The 12,405-nt window shown below is 39.8% G+C and overlaps 1 long non-coding RNA gene across 3 annotated transcripts; it reads left to right on the top strand.

The window, feature by feature from the left end:
- Positions 1-4,095: 4,095 nt before the first annotated feature.
- LOC138961607 (uncharacterized) lies at positions 4,096-10,670 on the top strand. 3 transcript variants are annotated; one of them, XR_011454246.1, is made up of 7 exons: positions 4,096-4,638; positions 4,979-5,154; positions 5,481-5,655; positions 6,274-6,480; positions 7,302-7,410; positions 8,347-8,459; positions 9,869-10,670. It is a non-coding gene; the product is annotated as an uncharacterized lncRNA (long non-coding RNA). The 3 variants fall into 3 exon arrangements; XR_011454245.1 differs by having other exon boundaries at positions 4,417-4,638; positions 6,366-6,480; XR_011454247.1 differs by lacking the exon at positions 8,347-8,459 and having other exon boundaries at positions 4,417-4,638; positions 6,366-6,480.
- The last annotated feature ends 1,735 nt before the right edge of the window (positions 10,671-12,405 follow it).

Raw genomic sequence — 12,405 nt, 5'->3', positions numbered from 1 at the left:
TGACAGTGGAACCTTTATTTTTCACGAGTCAACACATTCTTTCTTTATTTGGTGTTTAACGTCGTTTTCAACCGTTCAAGGTTATATCGCGACGGGGAAAGGGGGGGAGATGAAATAGAGCCACTTGTTAATTGTTTCTTGTTCACAAAAGCACTAATCAAAAATTTGCTCCAGGGGCTTGCAACGTAGTACTGGGAGAATGCAAGTTTCCAGTACAAAGGACTTAACATTTCTTACATACTGCTTGACTAAAATCTTTACAAACATTGACTATATTCTTTTCAAGAAACACTTAACAAGGGTAAAAGGAGAAACAGAATCCGTTAGTCGCCTCTTACGACATGCTGGGGAGCATCGGGTAAATTCTTCCCCCTAACCCGCGGGGGGTAGTCAACACATTGAGAAAGCGGACACTGAAGTCAGTACAGTGGAACCCCCCTATTAAGACCCCCCCCCCCAATTTAAGACTCCCTTCCCTTTGAGACCTTATTTTCTCAGACTTTCTGTTAATAACCTCTATAAATGTACCTCCTCTAATTTAAGACCCCCTCCTTTTTAAGACTTGATTTTCTCAGATTTGTGGAGGTCTTAAAAGCGGGGGTTTGACTGTATCAGATGACAGGGCCATAACATTGTCAGTGACCACAGTGAGGGAAGGTGTCTGGCCACCGTGGCCGTCAGTGGCTGTCTGACGGGCACTGTGTTGCGTTGGGCAGTGCGGACACTCACTGTAACACCCTACTCCCTCAGTCATCACGCTAGCTCTTTCCCACAGCGCTATTTCTCTACTAGCACCAATCCTGGCACTTGCTGAAAACGCTCACTATGTGGCACAAACCGCGTCTAACACAAAGTGATTACATCATCTAGTGATTATATCATCTATTTTTCAGGAAGAAATCAGTTCAATGAAATATTAACCAGTATGTTTGATACCTTCCCATTTCAATTCCAGTATTTTTGAGATTTTGACACCTAAATTATTGGAACTGTCCAGTTAATGTGATTCCTGACCCTACTCTGCGTGGACTGAAGGCTTTGTGTTATTCCCTAAGGTCCCTTCAACATCATTCTATTGCAATGCCCTGTGTCTGTAGCACATTAATCTTGTTTCCGACTGACAAAGCACAAATGCAAGTCCACCCCTGAACTAAGTAAGGCAACTGGCACACAAGACCGACTGCAGATGATCGTGAACAATGTTTCCGCATGACGCTGGGACAGAACAGGCATGGATCCTACACCACCACACCTACAGGTGGAGCTGTCTCTCTCTGACAAGTGATTGGACTACACTGGACAGAGTGTTGTTTGCTACTGTCTGTGTGTGACAGCTTCATGTCCAGTGCAGTCCAGATGATGATAGGTGTTTTACGCCGCCCTCGTGGTAAAACCATCAGGGGCATGCAGTCCAGTCCTTTGGCCTGGGGAACCCAGCTGAAAAAGTACCACACGATGTACTATAGTATACTATAGTAAACTATAGTAAATGTACCCTGTACTATAGTAAACTATAGTAAATGTACCATGTACTATAGTACATACTGTAGTACATGGTACTTTGTACTATAGTACTGTGTAGTAAATGTACCATGTACTATAGTACTTTGTGGTACAGTATAGTACTTTGTACTTTGTACTATGGTACTTTTTAGTGAATGTACCATGTACTACAGTAGTACTATAGTACCTAGTACTTTGTACTATGGTACTTTTTATTGAATGTACCATGTACTACAGTAGTACTATAGTACCTAGTACTTTGTACTATGGTACTTTTTTGTGATGTACCTTGTACTACAGTAGTACTATGGTACGAAGTACTTTGTACTATGGTACACTGTGGTACTTTGTACTATAGTACTACAGTACATAGTACTGCGGTACAGTATAGTAGTAATAGTATACATGCATTTTGTGTTTTTATTTTTATTGTTTTATTGATATAACTTATCAGCTAAGTATTACTTTTTTTGTTTAAATTTGATTAAAAAACATTGTTTTTAAAATTGTGTTTTATATCACCAGTTGTGCATGTAAACGTGTTGTGTGTGTTTTTACAAGGTAGTCATACATATAAGATTCATTATGTTTTGTGCGTGCGTGTGTGTGAATTAAGCCGTTTGTTGGAGATGACATGAGATATTTTCAAACTTGTTAACTGTGCATTTGCAAAATACACGTAGGAATACTTTGTGCTCACACACACACACACACACACACACCACCACCACACACACACCGTCACACATACACATACACACACACACACACACACACACAGTCACACACACGCTCGCACGTGCACACACACAAACACGTGGGAACGCACATATTCACTTAGGAGAAAGGACTTTTGTAACGTCAGATGTACATAAGTATAGTTAGTTTTTTGTAAACAGTTAGCATCAAATGTGAAATTAATTTTTCATTAACGTTAGCTGGAAACGCTTCTCACAAAAAAGTTTTCAAAAGAGAATTTAACAATTGCTTTAAAAGTTAAAGGATAAGGATACGCGATAAGGATAAGATTTTATATAGTCCTGTGAGGTTGCCCTCATGGAAATTCGGGCTGCTTTCTCCATGGGGAAAGCGAGCTGCCATACAGTATACGGCGATACCCACACATTTTGTTTCCTGCATGCGTGTATTCATGTTTCCGAGCCCTGAGACTTTCGCTGTGAACTTGGGTTCTTTATCGTGTGCATGCGGCCACCGAGGAGAGTCTGCACGATGTTGACTCTAGGAAATAAATCCCTCGCCGAACGTGGGGATCGAACCCACGCCGATTGCGACAACTGGTTTTGAAGACAGCGCCTCTACCGACTGAGCTATTTCCCGCCCGCCCGAAACGCTTAGTAAAATGGTCTGCAGTGAAATTTTGAAACAATACCTTTTTTATGTTAAATTTAACGTTTGCCAAAATAATTCTTCATGTAGGATCAAGTGCAAAGTTCTTGGTTTGACCTGAAGTTGACTGAATTTTGCTGTGTGTACAATATTGTTTCATTTTAAATAATTTGAGAGAGAGAGAGAGAGAGAGAGAGAGAGAGAGAGAGAGAGAGAGAGAGAGAGAGAGAGACAGAGAGAGACAGAGAGAGACAGAGAGAGCGTTGTGGCATACAAGCATTACAAACAAGTGTTTTTTCACCCATGCAGAGAGGCACCCCTATTCTAATCACATCATATACACGGACATTCACACACACACACACACACACACACACACACACACACACACACACACACACACACACACACACACACACACAATATGAGATTTAAAAAAAAGGTAATGGAATATGTACACATCGAATGCTTAACAGAGAGAGAGAGAGAGAGAGAGAGAGAGAGAGAGAGAGAGAGAGAGAGAGAGAGAGAGAGAGAGAGAGAGAGAGAGAGAGAGAGAGAGAGAGAGATCATAATTAACTTTGTTACGTCAGGATAAAGGTTTTAGGCTTAGCCTCAACTTCCAACCTGTCCTTGCAGGGCCGGACTACCGGGGGGGGGGGGGGGAGGGGGTGTTATGGGGGTTGCGCAACCCCCCCCCCCCCCTAGCCTAAACATGTACCTCACTTATTTAAAACATTTTTTATTATTGTTTATTTTATGCCGTTTCATGCAAGGAGCGACCATTTTCCTATCTCAGAATATGACCTACCCATCAGCTTCAGGGGGCTTTGCCCCCTGACCCCCACAAGGGGCTCTGCCCCTTGACCCCGCCAGGGAGAACATCCCCCTGGACCACCACTGGCAACCCCCCCCCCCCCCCTCTCTCCTCTTTGCCTAGTCCGGCCCTGCCTTGGAACATATACAGAGAATAATTGTAAACGTAAGCAAAAGACTGCACACCCCCACACACACACACACACACGCACGCACGCACACGCACACGCACATGCCGCACTCACGCCCACACGCATGCACACACACAAACCGCTGACTGATATTCGCTTACCGAAACACACACACACACACACACACACACACACACACATATACCCCCACACCCCCCCCATACACACATCCCCCATAGACACACATACTGCGTAAACTCACACACCGTCACACACACACACACACACACACACACACACACACACTTGTGTGCGTTGCATATCTATGCACATGCTAAAATGAACAGAGCAGTACCTAAAAGGAACTGTAACTCATAAAATTAAATAACTAGTAAAAACATTTAAGTTTTGGTTGAGTATATATATACATAAAATATTGGACTAGCAAAGTCATCAAACACAAGACCAAACAAAAACAAAAACAAACTGAGCCGGCTACTTTCGATACGAAGAAAGGGTTCGCATGCGAGAGTTATGTCCCTTAAAAATCGAAGAGGAGACCACTCCGAAGTAAATCAAGGGACAGCACTAGTAACTGATTTTCAACGAACGAACGAAGAAAGTGTTTGCACCAGGGGCAGGGAGATTGGAAAAAAGCGGGCTACAACATCACGAAAGGAACCCACCAAGAGAGTGTAACCATAATTCAGAGAGCAGAAGATGGATCTGGACTGAGAAGTAAGCCTTCAAGAGTTTTCCACGTAATCGTATCCAGATTCGCTCAGGAGTTATCGAGTGATTTGCAACTGTAACTGCCAAGTCATCGACTATCGAGTGAGGAGTACGTATAATTATTCTTTACTCCCACAACTCTTTTTCACTATCACTGTCACTACCCGTATCCGAATATTTTTGAGATTTGCAAAGTTTATACCATTGTGAGAATCTGAATCTGATACAATTACAGTGACCATTGGGCCGTCAGGTTGGGTTTTTTCTCTTTGACTTTGAGTTTGAGTTTGATGTTTTTACTTTGAGTTTTACTTGTTTGTTGATTCTATCTGGATCTGGCTGCCCCACATGGTGGTGTTCGTGGGGAGTACGTGACAGAGGCGGACTATTTCGTTAACTGTTTACTTGTAAATTCCCATTTTGAAAACATGTATACATGACTTTTTCAGATTAAAAATCTGTCGGCAATGTGGAAAAGAGGTTGAACTGGTAACAGGAACAGTGAGCTGGTTGATCAACTTGATGGCATGGCTGTACCAAATCATTCAATTGGAACGGAACCGACAAAAACACCAATGTTTCCATTCTTCTTTGTGCTGAAAGTTTACACTGACAGGGACAACAAGTAAGTGACATTTTAAACTCTTGTCTTAAATTACCCGTACCACTTGTATAACACACACACACACACACACACACACACACACACACACACACACACACTGACACACACACACACATATTTAAACATCAAGTTTTTCTGTTCACTTTCAGTGATGGACGGCCTATCTGGTGGCCTGTAATTATTCCAGTGTCTTGGGGGCACAAGAGGCAAAACTGTTTGATGTTACTTTTTGTGTTTTTATTTCTGCATGCTTTATTTGGATTACTAGAAAACCTCTTTTTATTCCTTTGTGCAAATCTATTTGACCTTTATTCTTTTACTTTTAGTGAAAAACAAAACTGCCTGAGTTGGTGGGGAAGCTTCTGGACTCCAGGTCAAAAAAACAGTCGGCAGGGTGATGACAGATGGCTGTACCAATGAGTCATTCAGATAGAAAAGGAAGCAGACACCAAGGATTCCATTCTCTGTGCTGAAATTGTGAAAAGTTGTACTCTTTAACCAGTAAGTAAATTATTAACAACAAATTATAAAATTTCATTTCAAATTTAATGTAATTTGCAATTATATTGTACTAGCATAGCTGAATTTGGTATTTATGATCCACTTTTGTGTAATGTTTGCAACACACACACATACATTCAAATATAAACTGCGTCTGAATCAGTGATGGACATTTCTTGTTTGATTCACTGTCTTGGAGTTTGATCAAATTTTCAAACAAATTTTGCTTTTCTTGGGTGTGTGTTTGTTTTTGTTTAGCCCTTAATTGTGATGCACAGACAGACACACACACTTAAAGACACACTCCCTTTTAGGACCTTGCTTTTTTCATATTTTCTGTGAATAACCTTTGTGAATCATCAATCAACGGCCTTTTTAAGACACCCAGGGGTCCTTTTTAAGGCCTATTTTTCTCAGATATTTTGAGGTCTAACAAGGGGAGTTCCACTGTATGAGCAAGCCTTAGTTCTATGTTTAAGTATAACAATGGGTGAAGTGCATCTGACTTTATATTTGTCATATCATTTTAAAAGCCCTTAAAAAGTTTTGTTGATCATCATTATAAAAATACAGTCATGAAATTTCTGGCTGGATACTCAGTCCTCTCTTGTGTTACAGATGCTGTGAAGCGACAGGAGGTGCTCCTTCAGCAGATAAGGACAACAACAAAGAGTTTTGTATCACTTTATGGAACTTGTTATATCTTTCAGGGTCCTAAATGGAGGGTTTCACTGGAGCAGTGACTGTTGGACAACAAGTGCAGGGTGTGTTTGGACCTCCTGGATCAACATGTGTGCAGAACTGCTTAGGGCTTGAACTTCATGGGTGTGTGTAGGAAATTTCATATTAGATTTTGATATTAACATATTCCTGTGGTGCTATATAATTTAAATTATATGAGTAAATGAATATGTCTGTATGAATGTACGTATTTGCTGTGTCATTGTGGCATAGATATATAGACCTATAGCAATAACAAGACATACATGCTGTGAATGTATGCTTTTATGCTCTCCTTGTACAAATCTGAATTAACTGAAATTTTTCTTAATGGCCAAGCACAGCCAGCTCTTTTCGACCTTTACATAGGGCCACAGTCAGAGATTGTAGAGTACACAGAGACCATTCATACTTCTTTGCGCTAAGGTAGGACTGCAGGTTATGTTTTTATCACGGCTTTGTCAACATACTGTCATTTCTGTCCGGCTGACAGTGCTGCAAACATTCATTGGATTGAAAATGTGTTTGTTATTGTTTGTGAACATCCTTTTTTAAAAGACCTGGAAAAAAGCCCCAGAACAGATTATATAGTACATAATAATATGTAATTGAATTTAAATTTTCTTTTCAAATCAGTGTCTTTTTACAAACTAGCCTTTGTTATTTTTGTGAGTTTAAGTCAGATATCAACACATACTGAATGCATAGTTCAGTCTTAGAGTGGGAGAATGTTTGAGGCATAAATTGCTTTTGACAACAACAAAAGTTCCCGGTTGAATCGAGAAGCTCCCCCAAAATAATTTTATTACACATGCCTAAAGCCAGCATAGTGCAAGCAGATTTATTTGTGTATGTGCTTGTATAACATGTACAAAGACAGATAATTTGTACAAGTGTTGGCTCTTCATTTTTAATTATTTTTTCAGGATCCTTGGGGGGTTCCACTGTATCTGTGACTTTAGGACAACATATCAAGTTCTGGTGGTTTTTTGACCTAATGGATCAACATATGTGCAGACCTGCTGAGTGCTTGAGGTAAATTGGTGCATTTAGATATATATTGTTTTGCCTACCTGAGAGATACCACCCATGTGTCATGATGTGATAAATGAACCATCTCTTCACAGGCGTGTCTATCATGTAAATGAGGTTGGTTCAAACAACATGTCTGTCAGGGATGTCATTTTCCACTGCTTATGCAAAATCTCCGAGACAAACTTCATTCTCAAAACACTCGCGAGAAAATGGCAAGCCCAAACGTGTTACGAGAATGACTTTGCATCTGTGACTTTGTAATCATGAGCAGTGGAATATATAAGGTCCCTGCCAGACCAGCTTGCCATGACCTCAATGATATGCCCATATGTGCGTGTATGGTTTAGTTACTACATGGGTTATCTCTCCGGTACATAGGAATTGAAAACAGAATACTTCATGGCTTGCTGTGTGGCACCAGATTTACACTTATTGCTTTTCAAATATTGAAATATTCACGACGGGCGCATTGTACACGCAAGCACAAGACCAAGTGCGCACGGAAAAGATCCTGTAAACCATGTGGGAGTTCGGTGGGTTATAGAAACACGAAAATACCCAGCATGCCTCCCCCGAAATTGGCGTATGCTGTCTGAATGGCGGCCATACACGTAAAAATCCACATGAGTGAACGTGGGAGTCTTAAGCCCATGAACGAAGAAACAGAAGAAGAAATAATATTCACTTTTACTTGTGTAAACCCAGTAACACACAGTAGGCTATGTAGTGTTCTCTATTTGTATCATTGAAACGCTTCTGTCCCGTCAATCACACTTTAAATTGCCTTATATTTTGGATGACATATGCCACCCCTTTGGTATTCCACTGATAATAGTTTAATGTTTTAGCTAAATAGTTTCAGCTAATCGCTATGGAGTATGCAAACACTGGAATTATATGCGATGAAACACTCAAGCTGCTTTCTCTTGCTTATAGCTGAGAGCAGCACTGTAGCTCAGTGACTGTCGGGTGGAGGATCCAATTCCTGCCTGTTTCCGACATAATGGATCAACATGAGTGCAGACCTGCTGAGCGCCTTATCTTCTTGGGTGTGTATAGATGTATACATTAAAGGCACAGTAAGCCTCCCGTAAACCATCACAGAGCTCCCCGAGCGTCTACATACAGTACAAGCATACTTCCATTTGAACGCTCACCGAACGGGAACATCCTGGCTGCTTTCTGTCGAGCGTGAAAAATTTTCAAAGAATTTATTTTCGTGGACTTGGTCCTCTACAACAATGGCGCCTCGTTTTGGTGCTGGACGGCTGTTATGAATATTCAATACCAGAAATCACGCCCGGACAGTAAGCCTCCCGTAAACCATCACAGATACTGTCAGGCTTTTACACACAGTACAAACACCCTTCCATTTGAACGCTCACCAAACGGGAATATCCTAGGTGCCCTACGTAAAGAGCGAGCAATTTTTAAAGAATTAATTTTGCCGATTGAACTCAGGTCAAAAATGAGTTACTTCCCTTCGGGTCTCATTCTATCGATGTAAACTGGCGATAGCCGTGGATCGATGATTATCAGAATGTTTTTGGACCGTGGTGCGTTTTTGCGCTAGACCTAACTTTTAAAATCTAAATAATAAATTGACAGCTTGTCACACAAACATTCTTTAATCATAAAAGAATTCTTTTTTCATCAAGACAAGATCAGTACAATTCGAAGTTGTGAAAGTTTGAAAAAAGAAAAGCCCGGAAGCAGGGTCACGCAAGGGTCATAGCAGACGGCGGTTTATGCATATATCACCGTTCCTCTCAACAGTCAAAAACCATCGCTAGAGTTTTTGTGAACCACAGCCGTTTGTTTCGTGCATAAAAACGTGCTATTGTAGATAAGCTCACATGGAGTCGCATTCAAATGACTAACTGACGACTACATTGTGAAAAAAGGGAAACTGGATCACACTGGTTCACGATGGCTCAGGGGTAAGATAAACCACGCAAAAATAAATTATTTGAAAATTGTTCGCTCTTTATGGAGGGCACCTAGGATGTTCTCAATCGGTGAGTGTTTAAATGAAAGGGTGTTTGTACTGTAGTCTGTGTGTAAAAGCCTGACCGTATCTGTGATGGTTTACGGGAGGCTTACTGTGCCTTCAATTGTATTCATAAATTCACACACACACACACACACACACACACACACACACACACATACTGACAAAGACATTCATATTCATGCCTGCACACACGCAAGCACAAACATACACGCACCAGCACGTTTCAAACCCCCACCACCACCACCGTCTCAGTCGGTGCAGCTGTTTCGGAGCCTTTAGTCATCATAATACACACACAGACGGACACAACTTTTAAAAGTTAGATATATATGCACTAAAAGCCACGGCACTTTAAGTTAGGTTTCATTATCATTCTCTTAAAGTTTGGCCCTCTTTGCTTCAGTCTGCATGCTTTCTCATAGTCATACTGCTGTGTCATTGCAGGTTTCATTCCATGCTCTGGTGTGGGTGTCATAAGCAAGAGAGCCTCCTGTTCACTTCCAGCAGATGACTGCATGGTGAAGGACCTTGATACCACTTACAGACGTCAAAGCAGCTAGCTAGATGCCATTGGAGAACAACCAAAACTATTCAGCGGGTGCCATCGGCGAACATAAATACAAGTTACAGAACAGGAAAGCAGATATCACTGGCAAAGGGAACCGGACAGCAGCTACAATAAACTTAATCAGATGCCTGTAGCAAATAATCTGGACACCAATCACAAATCAAACAGATGTGGAGGACAGAGAACATTTCATGTGATTATTGCCACATATATAACCCTGTTTTGAAAAAAAGGGACATAACACCACACTATATACTTTCTGGTTGCATGCTGAAAACTCTCCATTGGACATTTAGTGAGTTTTGACTCACCAGGTCAGGAGAATGTCACTGATGGGGAGCATAATTAGGCTGACTTACAATGGGTAGACAGAATTGAACATTGTTGTTTTCTTGGATGGTTTTCGGGATAGACTTTACAAAGTTAACATACTGCTATGGTTTGATCAATTTCAAACATGACCACATTTGGCATTTTTTCAAAACCACATTTTTGACAAATATCAAGGATGTGTTGCGAAAGCATGTGTTCTTATTTTTCTGAAATGTTTTGAAAGCTAGATTTTTGATACTTTACAGGCTATTGAAGTTGGATGACCTGTAGATGTGACCCATGTAAAATTGACCCTCATAAACTTTTAAGTTCACAGAAATTAATAATAATAACAGAGAAATGGTATTATTTTGAATGTGTTTGAAGCAAGATCGTTGTAACTCAATAACCCCCCGCGGGTTAGGGGGAAGAATCTACCCGATGCTCCCCAGCATGTCGTAAGAGGCGACTAACGGATTCTGTTTCTCCTTTTACCCTTGTTAAGTGTTTCTTGTATAGAATATAGTCAATTTTTGTAAAGATTTTAGTCAAGCAGTATGTAAGACATGTTAAGTCCTTTGTACTGGAAACTTGCATTCTCCCAGTAAGGTCATATATTGTACTACGTTGCAAGCCCCTGAAGCAAATTTTTGATTAGTGCTTTTGTGAACAAGAAACAATTGACAAGTGGCTCTATCCCATCTCCCCCCTTTCCCCATCGCGATATAACCTTGAATGGTTGAAAACGACGTTAAACACCAAATAAAGAAAGAAAGTAACTCAATAACTTTATCTGTGTAAGGTCACACACATACAGGGTTAGATGACATCAAGTCAGCTTGATAGTTTGCATTATTCAAGTTCAGATTGGGGTAGAGTTCCGGTCAATAATAGGGACAATCATTGTCTCCTTTGATTGTTCACAGAGTTTTCATGTACTGATGTATGCATGGTCACTTTCAAAGCTAATCATAGAAATTTAACTTGGCTGTAGGGGAGATAATTTTGAGAAAATATGTGTTGTGCTAAAGATGAATTCCCACAAAGAAGAGTGCTATGATAAATCTGTTTCGTGCATTTTATTATTACTTGTTCTGGTTAACAGGGTTATAAAAAAATTGCATTAAAGCTGTTTCTGCATTGGGACATTTACCAAAAATCAACAGCTTGGTTACTCACTGTGCAAGATGGACACCTTATTTAAAATTATTATTTAATTGGGTCTTTTACATGTTAGTGGATATTTTAAAAGGTTCTTACATAAGTTTGACTATTAATGCTCTGCCGAAAAATGAAAATAAAATTTAAAACATGTGATGAACCTTTACTTTCCTACCAAATGTGACAGATTGACTGCAGCGAGTGGCCTGATCGTGCACACACACATTCAATTCACACAAAACAATTGATTCAGCAAAAATTGGGGCCACATTTACATCCAGTGTAATTTTTAAGGCTATGGTACTTTTTCAAGAAAGTACTGCAGTATACTATAGTAAACTGTAGTAAAAGTACTATAGTACAAAATCTACAGCAACAAAAGTACCACACTGTACTATAGTAAACTATAGTAAAAGTACTATAGTACAAATGTACCATGCCAAAAATACCACGCTGTACTATAGTAAACTATAGTAAAAGTACTATAGTACAAATGTACTCTACGAAAGTACCACGCTGTACTACACTTTACTCTAGTAAACTGTAGTACATGTACTCTAGTAAACTATAGTTTACTATAGTTTACTATAGTATACTATAGTACATTTTGGCAAAAAAGTGCTCAAAATACTATAGTACATTTAAATGTACTATAGTTTACTATAGTATACTATAGTACATGTACCACAATGTACTATAGTACACACTAATGTATTGTACTATAGTACTTTTTGTACTATAGTTTACTATAGTACTAGTACTATAGTAAACTATGGTACACCATAGTACAATTCAATGTACTATAGTACTTGTACTATAGTAAACTATAGTATACCATAGTACAATTCAATGTACCATAGTACTTGTACTATAGTAAACTATAGTATACCATAGTACTTTTACTATAGTATACTATAGTACATAGTGTGGTACTTTTTTA

Source organism: Littorina saxatilis, linkage group LG3 (genome assembly GCF_037325665.1).
Source record: "Littorina saxatilis isolate snail1 linkage group LG3, US_GU_Lsax_2.0, whole genome shotgun sequence".
NCBI lineage: Eukaryota > Metazoa > Mollusca > Gastropoda > Littorinimorpha > Littorinidae > Littorina > Littorina saxatilis.
Note: the sequence above shows the minus strand (reverse complement) of the source record. Positions and strands in the feature narration are given on the sequence as shown.